At 34.7% G+C, this 14,566-nt stretch overlaps 1 long non-coding RNA gene across 1 annotated transcript; it reads right to left on the bottom strand.

Annotated features, from left to right (window-relative positions):
• Positions 1-8,176: 8,176 nt before the first annotated feature.
• On the bottom strand, positions 8,177-13,797 carry LOC139362202 (uncharacterized). Its single transcript, XR_011620590.1, has 5 exons — positions 13,755-13,797; positions 12,767-12,784; positions 12,251-12,292; positions 9,556-9,710; positions 8,177-8,344 (listed from the first exon to the last, which is right to left on the bottom strand). It is a non-coding gene; the product is annotated as an uncharacterized lncRNA (long non-coding RNA).
• Positions 13,798-14,566: the final 769 nt, after the last annotated feature.

Here is a 14,566-nt window from a genome sequence, read left to right as displayed (position 1 = left end):
ACCTCCAAACCTCTCCCAATTAGTTGGATTACTTTATATCAGTTGTCATGCAAAAGTATCCATTGGGCTGTTTCCATATCTCATATCTTATTCTATTACTAACCCACTCCAATCAAATTTTTGTCCCCCACTGAGACCACTTCTTTTCCAGGTTATCAATAATTTTCATATTGCTAATTTGTGTTCAGTTTACCCAGCCTCTCAGTGTTATTTGGTAGAATTTGTCATCTTTACTTCCTTGAAACATCATTCTTCTCTTCATTGGAAATCCTTAACCTAATAAACCCTTGGTTTCTTCTTTTATTCAAGAGACACTTCTCAGTCTCCCTTCTTCTATTTTCTCCTTTTCCAAATCCTTAAGGGTTGGAGTACTCTAGAGATTAGCCTTACCCTGGCTGATCCTGTTCAGTTCCCTGGCTTTAAGTACATTCTTATGCCAATAGCTTCCAAATCTCTATCTCCAAACGTCTTTGTTTTGTAACTCAAAACTTATGCACTCAACTGCCTTCTTGATCTCCACATCTAAGTATCTAATTAAAATCTCATACCTGGCATGACCTAGCATAGCTCTTAATCTGAATCCAGTCCCCAACATGATCTTTAATCAATCTTCTCCACATCAATACATAGCTCCTCTGTCGTCAAAACTAAAAGCTTAACAGTCACTATTGATTTATTCTTTTATCTTTGTTCTAGGTTGGATAGTGCCCCACAAAATGCCATGTCTTTCTGGAAGCTCATTATTTGGAAATAGGTTAGTTTCAAATATAATTAGTTAAGATGAGGTCATACTGGAGTGATATGGGCCCTTAATCCTGTATAACTGTTACTCTTATAAGAAGAGACACAGACAGAAACAGGGGAGAATGTAATGTGACAACAGAAGCACAGATCAGAGTGATGCATCTACAGATCAATAAATACCCAAGATTTCTGGCAGCACCAGAAGTTAAAAGAAAGGCATGAGACTGATTGTTCACTAGATTATTCAGAGATCATGGACCTATCAACACTTTATTTTGAACTTCTAGCTTCCAGAATTGTAAGAAAACAAATAGCAGTTGTTTTAAGCCACTTGGCTTATGATATTTTATTAAAGCAGCACTAGGAAATTAATACACATTTCACATCCATTTATTAATGAGTATAGAAATTTCAACCTAGGAAATATATGTTGAATTTCTCCAATGCTCGGTAGCTCCACTATTAATAGTTTATATTGATTCATCATCATAATCTCTTACTGAAATACTATAATGGCCTCCAAAATGACTTCCCAGTTGTCCCTTCTGCAGGTGTTTCTCACTAAGCAACCAGAATTATCTTTTATGAGCGTAGGTTTTCTCAAATCTATGTAGTATGTCATACAAAATAAAAAGATGAAATCAGTCATTCATTCAAAACCTTTTTTGGGGGGAGGATGTTCTTTTCAGAAAATATAGACTAGATTATTTAAACCAGTTTTATGGTGAACAAAACTAGAAAATACAGATTAAATACTTGAAAAATGTCTTTTGAAAACACTAGGGAGCTAGCAAGTTAAAAAGCATTTGTAAGACTGGGAAGAAACTATGCCCTAAAGACAAGTCCACCATGGGTGCCTTTGTTAAATGCTAGGCATTTTTCAATAACAAGAGCACAAACTAAGAGCCTGAGAAGCTGACCCACAGACTCAGGATATGAAAATTGGGCTTGAGACCTGTCAAGGATGACGGATACTAGAAAACTTCCCAAGATATTTGTTGAGTTGATGAAAAAATATACTTCACCAGTAAAATTGAACTGAGAATAGACAAACCTCACTGAAACTCAGCTTTGAATAATATGAATCCCTGACCGGGTAAACTGAGTAGATTAAGCTGCCAACCGGATACGCCTATGGAGAAATTAAGTGTTGATGCCTTCATCATAGGATACACAAAAATCAACGCAAGATGGACAACAGATCTAAGTGTGAATGGTGAAACAATAAAACTTCCAAGAGATAACAGAAAATATCTTTACTATTTTGGATTCAGAAAATATTTATTAACAATAACAAAGAGCACAGTAATACCATAAATTATTGAAAATTTGACTTCATTAAAGAAGTGATCATCACAGGAAACCATTCAGAGAATTAAAAGGCAAGCCAGAGTTAAGGGTATATTAGCAAAAACTATAACTGCTTGTTTCTAAAATATATAAAGAACTTCAAGTCAGTAAGAAAGACAACCAATAAAATAATCTGTAGGTTCATATGACAGTATGAGCTAGTCATGCAGCCATATTCTAGCTACATGACCAGTCTTATATTTTAATGAATGTAAAATATACATCTGCATACCATGTTACTAGTGGTTCTACTTTTTTCAGGTATATAATGAGAAAGACAAAGTTTATTCAATGACATTTATTAAAGCATGGTAAGGAAGACTTTCTTCATAACTATTGAGATAGGTACAGGGATCACTACAATGAGATTTTACATTAGGAAAGACAAATTGGGCTCAACTCCAAATACAGCATGCGCAAATAGGAATTTATAGCCAAGAAGCAGAGTGATGGTCAGTGAATGAAAAATTGCTAAGAGGAAACAACAAAGGTCATGGGGATTCTGGTTAGGCTGACTTAACAGGATTCTTGCTGAGAACAGGCCCATATGACATTACCTGGGAAATTGTGGGGGATGAGAAACCACATCAGATATTGAAGAGAATCACATATCAAGCATGGAGGATTATTGCTAAGCAGACTCAGCAAAGTTCTTTGCTTAAACTAGATTTTACAAGGAAGTACACAGATGGGCCTAGAAGTTTTAGGAGCCTGAGTAATGTTGGGTCAAGTAAAAAAATCCTTGTCAGTGCTGGCTTCATCTACAATTCTCAATCTACCACTGGAGGTCGTTCAAATCACCTCAGTGCCAGGAAGCTCAACACTGCTTTTGATCAGGGTTTCTTGTAATGAGTTAGTCATGCAAGCATATTCTAGATGCATGAATAACATAAACCACGGAAAACCACACTCACTGGATCACTTGAACTTAGGCGTTTGAGACTAGCTTGGGCAACATGCTGAGACCCTGTATCTACAAAACCTACAAATATTAGCCAGGTATGGTGGCACACATCTATAGTCCCAGCTACTTGGGAGACTGAGGTGGGAACGTCGCTGGAGTCTGGGGAGCGAATGTTGTGGTCAGTCAAGATCACATCACTGCACTTCAGCCTGGGCGACAAAGAACTTCTCTCAAAAGAGAGAGAGAGAAAAAAAAAAGGTGGGGGAGGGGCGGGACTGTGTGCACACACACACACAGAGGAAAGATGGCCTCAGAAGATCGAGGCAGAGGTTGGATGATGCAGCTACGAAATACAGCTACAAGTTTAAGGATGCCGATGACTGCTAGCAACTACCAGAAGAAGGGCTCTTCCCTAAAGCCTTCAAAGGGAGCATGATCTTGTCAACACACTGATTTTAGGCTTCTACCTTCCCAAACTGTGAGAGAATGAATTTATGCTTTTTTCTTGAACAGTTAGTTTATGGCACTTTGTTACAGCAGTCCTTGGAAACTAATAAAAGAAGGCATCAAGATTTTGGTTAGATTTTGTTAAAAAACTGGTTGAAATCTTGGCTCAAATTATTTAACAAATGAAGAACCAGAAAATCTTAGCTTTACTGAAATTATTGGAAGCAACTTTTGCAAATGGGAAGACATTGAAATATATTCTTCAAGAGAGAAATTTTTAAAATAATAAAAGCTCAAATAATGTACCAAATTTAATATGAAATTTTACAATTTCAATTTGGTGTATTTTAACATGAAGAATAAAGAGTTTAATGATTCTCAGCTAAATAAGTAAGCCTATAATTCAGGCCCGGGGTTATCATGGAACCACAGTCCCTTATCCAAAGGAAGAGGCCCTTCCTACCAGCAGAACCAACTAGCATTGCTCTACTGATGTATGAACACTCAGAGAAGCTGCAATGTGATCACTTCCATTGGGTTTACGTTCTGAATAACTGTCAGGTCTCAAGATCTGGGCAAGCCATCTTTTCAATCACATGAACATAGCCTGCAAATTAAGTCAGTACGGAAAAGAATAATAATGAGAGATGGACAAAAGAATTAATGCCCACCTTCAAGCTCTTAAATACAACTGTATTTCACTCTTGTAATTTGTTATGACATAATTTTAAAAATTCCTTTCTTGTTTTTGTCAATTTGAGAGAAAGTTTATTTCTGTCACTTGGTACTATGAGAGCCCTTACAAAATCAAATCCAATTCATGTATGCCATGTTTCTATGCTAATAGAGCTTTCACTACTTATAGCTACAGAACTTAAATTTTTGACAAAAATCTGAGACCAAGATTTTGAATTACACAATTTATGTTATAGTCAGTTTGCACTGCCATGACAAAATAGCATAATAAACTGGATGGCTTAAACAAGAGAAATTTGTTTCTGATAGTTCTGGAAGTTGGAAAGTCCAAGATCAGGGCACTGGTAGATTCAGTATCTGGTGAGAGTCGTTTTCCTGGTGTGCAGACAGTTGCCTTCTCGATGAATCCTCACAAAGCAGAGAGAAAGAGATCATCTCTGTGGTGTCTTTTATAAAGGCACTAATTCCATTCAGAGGTGCTTCACCCTCATGACCTAATTAACTCTCCGAAGCTTTTCCTCTAGATACAGTCACATTGGGGATTAGGTCTTAAACATATGAATGTAGAGGGGACACAAACATTCAGTAATAATGATTAAAATAACAGGAATTCAAAAACTTGGTAGGTCTTGTGAAAATTAGGAAAGTAGAACCCCAATTTCTAAGTATAATATATTGAAATAGATGGAAAAATTAGTGAACCCATCACTCCAAAATGTTTCTGAAATTCTTCACACTGCACCTGTTTTACATGATGAAATAATAATTTTTTTGTTTATCTTCATTAATGGTTACCTTAATTTCCCATTCTTTCTTGTTGCTTCACCATGACAAAGATTCAAGTTTAATGTCAACTGGAAATACAAATTACAACCAACCAACCAAGCAAACAGAAACCTAGAAAAGGCTTCCTTTAATGTATAGCAGAGTATATGACTGGTATCTTAGGATCCGAATATGGTCAGTGAACTTTGGTTCGTTGGGGAGAACAGGACTGCACATTGTATATTAAAAATACTGACATTAAAATCAGGAGATTTTACACATGAATTTTTTTTTCTATAAGTCCTAATATCAGGTCACACTTGGATTTTTGTATACCTGAATGTCAACAATGGATTTGAAAGTACAGTGGAAGGGGGAGTCATGCAATCTTCAGTTCATGTTTTTTTCGCACCCATTATCTTACTCTTGTGAAATGAGGCAGTACAAAATAGTTTTTAGCCATAGTGAAAACAGAAACTTTCAGAAACATCTATAGATAGGTATTTTAATTCTAATTATACATCCACATGTTTACAGACAAAGCATAGATGACTATCATTTCACCTATTCACCCTGAATAAATATTAAAAGGTATTTTTTAAGTACTTTTATTTTCTACCCAAGTGTAGTTGACTAAAACTCTAGTGAGAGGCACGGAGAAATTGAAATTGCCTTTTTGAGCTAGGGAAAGTGGAAACAGCTAAGCTTGGTTTCAAAGTAAGATGGTAACAGGTAAACTTCTAAACCAAAGTGGTAGCTAAAATTTTAAAGATAAATAATTATTTCATGAGAAATGGTTAAACCCGAAGTGATTTCTGTTTGAGACTAATGATCATATCTCCAGGCAGAAAATTAATGACAGTAACACTGGAGTGATTTTTGATTTAAAAATATAAATATATTTATGACTGGTGAACACAATTCTGGTTCAAGCTATATAAAAATTAATGAGCCTTCTTACCTCCCAATTTCTAAATAAGAAGAAGTTTATGAATTCATATTCCCTGAATGAAGAGAAAAATCAAAGATCTATAGGATGGGTCCTATTATAACATCTTGTATCTAATCCTGGTTCTTACCCCATGAGTCTATAAGTTTTGGACATTTACTTGAAGAAAGGGAACTAACTGATCTTCTTACAGATATTTGAATCCATGCTCTTACCACAAATTCCTTGGAATGAATAATGTCTCCATGATCTGGTGTTCGTGTGGGGATTTCTTTGAGCCTAGTAATAGACGGTGTTGCCAACAGAGTTTGCCTCCTTTTTAGCCTAATGACAGACTAAGCCATTCATGGTAAGTTCCCAGTTTAGAGACTATAGTTTATTTTTATTTTTATTGATTGATTGAGACAGAATATTCAGAACACTGTTTTGTGTGTGTGTGTGTGTGTGTGTGTGTGTGGATAAAACACCGGATATTTTATGACTTAAAAATCTGAAGAAACCAATTTTTGGTGCTGCCCAGACTGGAGTGTAATGGCATGATTTTAGCTTCCTGAAAACTGTGTTTCCTGGGTTGAAGCGATTCTCCTTCCTCACTCTCCCAACTACCTGGTATTACAGGCACCTACCACCACGCCCAGCTAATTTTTGTATTTTTAGTAGAGACGGGATTTCCCGTCTTAGCCAGGCTGGTCTCGAACTCCTGACCTCAGATAATCAATCAGCCTGCCTCGGCCTCCCAAACTGCTGAGATTACGTGAGCTACTGGGCCCGGCCCTAGTATATAGTTTAAATACGTATAAACTGAACTAATCCCCATATTGCCTCCCTGCTGTATGCAGTAAGGAGGTCAACAAAGACTGACTAGAAATCATTATCATGTCTTTTTCTATAGTAAAAGAATAAATCAAAAGCAGTATTGCCTCTATAGGGAAAATGCCATGAATATTAAAGACTAAAATAATACAAGTGTGGTGAATCATATTATAATATTATTCTGTTTTCTTATTTGGCCTTTGCAGATATATATTTTATGAAGATGCGGGAGCCTGCCTCCTCCATTAATTTCCTGCAGGCCCAGTAGTCTCAGTATTTTGACAGGCTTTCTCTAGATCAGAAAACAAGTTGTTTCTCCTTGTACTTCCTAACATAGAAAGAAGGCAGGGGACCCAATGCTAAATTGGTTTCTTCAGATTTTTAAGTCATAAAATATTGGGTGTTTTATACACACACACACACACACACACACACACAAAACAGTGTTCTGAATATTCTATCCATACATATAGAATACATTATCATTTTACATTCTTTCTATATATGTAGTAGAATACTAAAGTATGTAAATTTGGTAGAATACTGAGCATCTGGTGTCTATCTAGATGGTCTAGGCCATGGGGTGAGAAGCTTTTTCACTTGTGTGTTATGATCTGGTGGATCCAATGGGTCATTAAAGGATCATGGCAGATTGGTTGGTGTGGGGAGTTTGGAGTAAACCTTACCAGGTAAATCTCACCTGGGGCTTTGAAAATATTGGAACAAGTAACTATTTTTATTTAGAGAAATAGCTACTACTTCAGCTCTGAAGGACACCAGGTTACTGTGTTCCTGAGTTGATCTTTTAATGACTATTATCTATTTCTCTAGCCATAAACTTATGTATAACCAACCGGATTGGACTCAAACAGGTCCAGATGGCATAAGTAAACTGTATAATCAGGTTGATAAAACTCTAGTGTGCCCACAACTGCCACACTGTTGTTTCTCTCCGCAGCTCTGACTATGTCCTCATGGAAAATGTTCTACAAACCACTGACTATACATTAAAGACATTGGACAAGTTTACAAATGCCTTTTATGATCTGGCTGCTAGTGCCAGCCAGAAGTGAACAGTTCTACAAATCTTCACTAAAATGTGATTCAAAGTGTCATAAAAAATTAATGAAAACAAAATGTTACATACATTACACTATTAACAGGATTATGTAAATACTGGTGATGGAATAATGACAGAAAATATGGATTTTAATTTAATGTAAACAAATGTTATATGCAAAGACTCTTAAGATGATTATGTAAATACTGCTGAATAATGACAGAAAATAGGGATTTTGCCTTAAAGTGTAATTTATTGAAAAGGAAAAAGAAAACAATCTCTGTCACTGCATAAAATTATTTTAAAAGATGGCACTTACAGAATTGACAATTCAAAGACCTTTTAAACAAAAAGTCCACTAGAGAAACTTAGTAAGGACTTTAATACCCTCTGATTAGGTGCCCTCCATATGGCATGATACAACTGAAATTTAGACAAGAAACTCTCTAGGAAAATTTAGCTTAAGAAAAAGAATGATATGCTATTAAGTAGATAACTCAAAAAGAACAATTTCCTTCAATATGGGATTTTACTATTCTAAAACAACAGTCAAGTCTTCAGATAAGATGGTTTTTCATGAGAGGAGAAATTCAGAGAATGCACTTTTCAGTCATATCTGTAAATAGAAATAAATATGTGGTGAGTTATATCAAATATTTTTGAAGAAAAGAAAAGTTCTTATGATAGAACACATTTTACTATTTTCTCTTCATATTAGACAAGCTCACAATGTTATTTATGCTTTCCTGTTACTGACATACATATCCATCGCTCTTGGTTTTTAAACTGCAATGAAAATTTTATTACTAAATTTTTTTTTTGTTTTGTGGTATCGTTGAAGATATGGCAAGGCAATTAGTGTAAAAGGCTTTCACATAGGTTAGTGTCTGATCATTTTCCTTGGTTTAATGTATTAGAAGGGAAGTTTCCGCTACTGGAAAAGGAAACACACACATACACACACACATACACACACATACACACACACATACACAGTTAGAAGCTCCAATGTAGTGGATGAAAATAATTAAACTTACAGACCTTTTCAACTGGTGTTGACAGACTAAAACTTTATTTCACTATGTGACTTGTTAAGGGTGTCTATTTGACCATAAAAAATAAGATCAATGGTTAGATACATAATTTCCAAACTTACCGAGGGCCCTAACTGTGGAGTTCCTGAGAATTTAGTTAATTCTTCTGAAATCACGAAAATTGTTAAAATCATGTGATTAAAGGAAGTCAGCAATAAAAGTTTGCTAAATCAAGAAAAATACACTTCTACCTATTCAGTGTTTATTTTGCCCAAAATATGCTTAACAAAGATTACTGCATTTGATCACCCTAGGGATTATAATAAATAAGGATTATTATAAAATTTCAAGTAAGCAAAAAGGTCAGGATTTGAATTTTGGACTACTGAACACCAAAATATGTGCTATATTACCTACCCAGTGTTTTTATATTTATCACTGGTATAACCAGGAAGAAGTCACTAAAGATTAGTAAAAGCTCATAAAGGATATTGTTGAATTACATGTCAGAAGCCTTTATATTTTTAACTTGAAGTTATTTTCCACTCTCATTAGAATAAGTATCACTTATAGAATATATAATACTGCTCCACATGTTACTAAGAAATTGATAATATTAGCTACAGCTGCCAGAAAATACTATCAATTTTCCATTTCAGAACATATTAGTCCTTTACAGCAGGCATTGATTTGCCATGTTTAATCTAAATCTGTTCTTATGGTATGTTCTCCAAGCTATTTTATTTGATTAGTTTGGTAGAACATCAACATGTAGTAATTTAAATGAACTTACCACCACTGTAGCATGGCGTTAGTTTTTTCCTAATTCTCAGGAGCGGTGGGATTGGAGATGTCGGCAAATGGTGGGAAAGGAATATACTGCACGATTTGTGGATAGTACCAAACAGCATAGGGGTAGGCAGCAAGTTGGCTGAGCTGCTGGAAAGGCTAGAGGGAAAAACATTTGAAAAGCAACAGTGTATGAGCAATTGCTGTTTTCAATCCCTGAAAAATATCAATACATTTCATTCATTTCCAAGATGCCTGTTAGCATCATAAAAAATGATTACTCTGTGAGGGAAAAGAATAAATCAAAATCTTCTATGGTGAACCATGTTGAAGAAACTTTCAGAAGGTGCTCTTTTAAGAAACCAGAGGGGCAATGAATAAATCACTTTTTTAAGGACACCATTTAAGACTGAACTCCAAGAACCCACATTACTCACAGGTCCACTTTATCAGACTCCAGAAGAGACTAGTAGCATACATTTCATTATTATTTACTTTATAAACTCATGGGTATTTTTGCTATTTAGATCTATAATTTTCCTTAAAGCCACTTGGGTCAAAGTACAGGCCCTGCACTCAGGGTCAGCACAGCTGTCTTTCAGAAATGCCAGGAACAGAAAATAATAATAATAATAATTCTTTAATTCCTAGGCCAGTGTTCTTTTCAAGCACTAGAGTTTTGGGGCCAAAACTATTTTCCTTTCTATAATTTTGGAATAGTTGCCTCTGTTAATTCATAATGAGATTACACTTAATTTTTTCTATGTACTAACAATTGAATTGCACATAGAAACAGTTGCATATAATTCTCTACATATTCAGGTGGAAGTTCTTTGCTGGAATTAGGAAAAACTTTAAAAACATTTAAAATTTTGCTATGGACACCTGCCTATGTAAAGATCAAAACAAATATAATATCTGGAACTTTTTAAGATAAAATAAGGTAACTACCTCAAGACAGAACTGGCCCTGTTCTTAATAGAGAGACAGAGAGAGAGAGAAAGAGAAAGAGAGAGAGAGAGAAGAGTGAGACAGAGACAGAGACAGAGACAAGAGAAATAAGTTTCTATGATTTGAATGTGTTTCCCAAAGATCATGTGTTGGAAACTTAACATCCAATGCAAACTGATGAGAAGTGGGACCTTGAAGAAGTGATTAGTTCACAAGGGCTCTGTTCTCACAATTTAATTAATGCTATTATCACAAGAGTGGGCTCATTGTTGCAAGGGTGAGCTTGTTTTGACTGAGTTTGACCCTCCTTGTGTATTCTTTTTGGCTCTTTCACCATGGGATGATGCAACAAGAAGGCCCTCGCTTGACAGATACTGGCCCTTCTATCTTGGACTTACAGTTTCCACAACGGGTAACCAAATAAATTTCTGTTCATTATAAATTACTCAGTCTGTGATAGTCTGCTACAGCAGCGCAAAACAAACTAAGGCACTAGTTTAGTAACTTACATCCAACTGAACACGAGGATAGGTCAAATTATTGCTACCCCAAACCCTCATTAATATGAAAAATGCATATATAGTTGTCACAATCTTTTTAAAAATAATTACATTGACTTGATGGGTCATGTCTGTAATCCCAGCACTTTGGGAGGCCAAGGTGAACGGATCACTGGAGGTCAGGAGTTTGAGACTAGCCTGGCCAACATGGGGAAAATCTGTCTCTACTAAAAATACAAAAATTAGCTGGGCGTTGTGATGCGTGCCGGTAATCCCATCTACTTTGGGATGCTAAGGGATGAGGATCGCTAGAACCCGAGATGCAAAGGTTGCAGTGAACCGAGATTGCGCCACTGCACTCCAGCTCAGCAACAGAGTGAGAATCTGTCTCATTATAATAATAATAATAATAATAATAATTATTATTATTATTATTATTATTATTTACATGGGAAGTTAGGACCAATTAATTCTTTGCAGCCCAAATGAAGAGAATGCTTGCCTTTATTTTCCTTTTACTTTATTTTCCTTTTACTTTGTAAAGTGATTACAGAATTTCATAATAAAAGAAAAAAAAAAAAGCCCGGGCACGGTGGCTCACGCTTGTAATCCCAGCACTTTGGGAGGCTGAGGCAGGAGAATGGCGTGAACCCGGGAGGCGGAGCTTGCATTGAGCCGAGATCACGCCACTGTGCTCCAGCCTGGGCTACAGAGCCAAACTCTGTCACAAAAAAAGAAAAACAAACAAACAAACAAACAAACAAAAACTGAGGGTAAAAGTTGATGTGCTATGAGGAACTAAAAGTTTCTTTCTCTAGTTGCATTCATACGAAGGATGTTCCATGGCTTTCTTTACATAGTTTTTTTTTTTTTTTTTTTAATTAGTATGTTGTATATAAATTGAATCATTAATGGACTAGAGCCACTGAATTAAACATATAGTTATTATCTTTAAATGTGAAGACACGACATATCACTGTAAACATCAAGACATGGGAGTTTTGGAGGAGGAAATAAATTGATAGACACATATTATTTTCTCCACAAATGAGAAACCAAAGTCCAAGAGAATATACAATGTGCTCAAGGCCATATGCTTAGAAGCTGTCAGAACTGAGATTTAAGTTGGGAGTTAGAAATGTTTGAGAAGAAAAAAAATCTCTTCAAGAGTAGGGGGCTATTTAAGAGCAAACATATTTAAGCTTAACAAAATACTATTGTTTTGTAATATATTAAGCAAGATATTACCACTTGGACATGGCTGTTTTCACTCATTCTGTGAATTTGTTCCTGCATAAAAGGAAACACATTCTAAATTACTTAGACATCTTCTGGTATAACACATTTATCTTACATTGCACCGGAAGTGTACACAACATCATTCATGAAATTTAGAATAGACCGTATTCTATGCCAAAATTAGTAAAAAATGTCAAAGCACTTTTTATTTTCTAACGTTAGAAAAAGAAATTAGCCAAAGGCTAAGCTCACTATAGCTTGGAAAAATAAACAATTAGTAAGGTTCATATTCTGAGGATAAATAATAACCTACCGATTCTCTAGGACTATGTGTTTTTCTATTTATGGCTATTTATTAATTATTTAAATTTTATCTTTTGCGACTTTTAAGTAAAATATTACCAGGTAGGGTTGGTAGAACACTCTCTCTCAGAATATATTTATGTTAAAAAAGAAGCATGCATTATAAAAATATAACACGTGAAGGAAATACTAAAATATTTTAGATTTAATAAATAATCTCACCTGGGCATGGGCAGCTTGCTAGGGAGGAGAAAACATTCTGTTTTAGTATTTTCATTTTACTTACTCACGAATAAGAAACATTTGCTGGGTACCTTCATTTGTTCAGGGACAATGTTAAATACTGGAGACAACACTGTAAAATATTACAAAATCTCTCAGGAGGACCAGTTGGTTCTAACAGTTATGGAGGTTACATACTAGCCATATCATATATATGGTACTAAAATATATTATTCAGGTAATTTTCTAGATCAATAATGATGAATTCTATTGGGGCACTGATATGTTTAAATTTATTTGGATACTATTTTAAACACAAGTTACCTGAAAATGGAAACAAGAGTAACAGTTAGGGTCCAAATTAAATTCATTATTGATTTTCATCTTCCTCTATTGATAACGATTAAAAATGCTAGCATGTAATTTTGCTAAATTAAAACAAAGCATTTCCCAAAGTCTTCATTATGTCAAATTTGCTCATAGTAACTGAAAGGTTTTTATTGTCCTCCCTAAAGACTTATATGTTACTCAAAAGGGTTGAAACCAATGAAAAGCAGATTATGTGAGTTTTGACAGAAGCAAATCTGATGTTTAGCATTCCTGTTTCCTTTCTCAGAGTCTATACTGTTCCTTAAATGGAAAGTTTATTTGACATATCTGTGATTTCACAGGTAAGCATATTTATGAAATTCTCAACCAGAATGTATCATCAGGGAGGTTAAAAGTGAATTTGTGGTGTAATGTACTCACTTTCTCCCTGGTTAGTAATTACGGATAAGATATACAACTTTAGTCCAGAAATAAAGAGAACAAGCATTGCCAGCAAATATGCAGGCAATCATACAAATAATATGCCAATTATTGGTCAAGGTTAGAATAAATAATTTCTTAATAAAAATAAAAATATATTTAGAAGTGGCCTCAATTTAAAATTTCTTTTAATTCTATAGTAGAATATGGTTTTGTATTATAATGAATAAAATATTACCAGCTGAAGTTGGTTGTATTCGTTCATTCTACGAAACTGTTCCTATTTAAAAAGAAAAATATTCTCAATTGCTTGGATGTCATTCAATCCAACCCCATCACTTTCATATGATGAAACAAGAATCTTACAATGCTCTTCCCCAAGGGTAGAGAATGAGGAACTATTAAACCTGAGTGCCATTTCTACCCCAAATAATTTGGACCTCTTCCATTATTCCCTTTTAAAAACATTTTAAAAAGCAACTTCTTGAATTTAAATTATAATTCTGTCTGATATAAATTAGTAACAGCTAATTTTAGTACAATATATCAGAATTATTAAGAAAATTAAAACTTTTTTATTTGCTGACTGTGAAGATTTAACTTTGGCCAAATTAGATTAGAATATTAAATGGACAGGGAAAAATAATTTTTCAAATATTATCCAACATTTATTTATAGTTTACTCTGTGTCATGGATTGCATTAATTGCTTTACATCATCTAATATTTATTATTATTGCCATTTTGGGGTTTAGTTATAGACTTATACTGGGAAAGTGAACGGTTCAACATCACATATGTGTGGGTAGAGCTATGAGTCGAACTCAAGTGTAACCAAATCTACAAACTGCCACTTAAATACTATGTTATGTAGATTCAAAAGGAGACTATAAAATACAAATATTCAAGTGAAACTGTGAATTAGATACCCAGGATAAAAAAAGTTACTAGTTTTATTTTTAGAGGGGAATAAGAAAGCATCTAGATCCCATCAGACTACTTACAATAAAGTCTAGCAGATATTGAAAAGGATAAATAATTTATCAATACA

This window comes from Macaca nemestrina, chromosome 3 (genome assembly GCF_043159975.1).
Source record: "Macaca nemestrina isolate mMacNem1 chromosome 3, mMacNem.hap1, whole genome shotgun sequence".
Lineage (NCBI taxonomy): Eukaryota > Metazoa > Chordata > Mammalia > Primates > Cercopithecidae > Macaca > Macaca nemestrina.
Note: the sequence above shows the minus strand (reverse complement) of the source record. Positions and strands in the feature narration are given on the sequence as shown.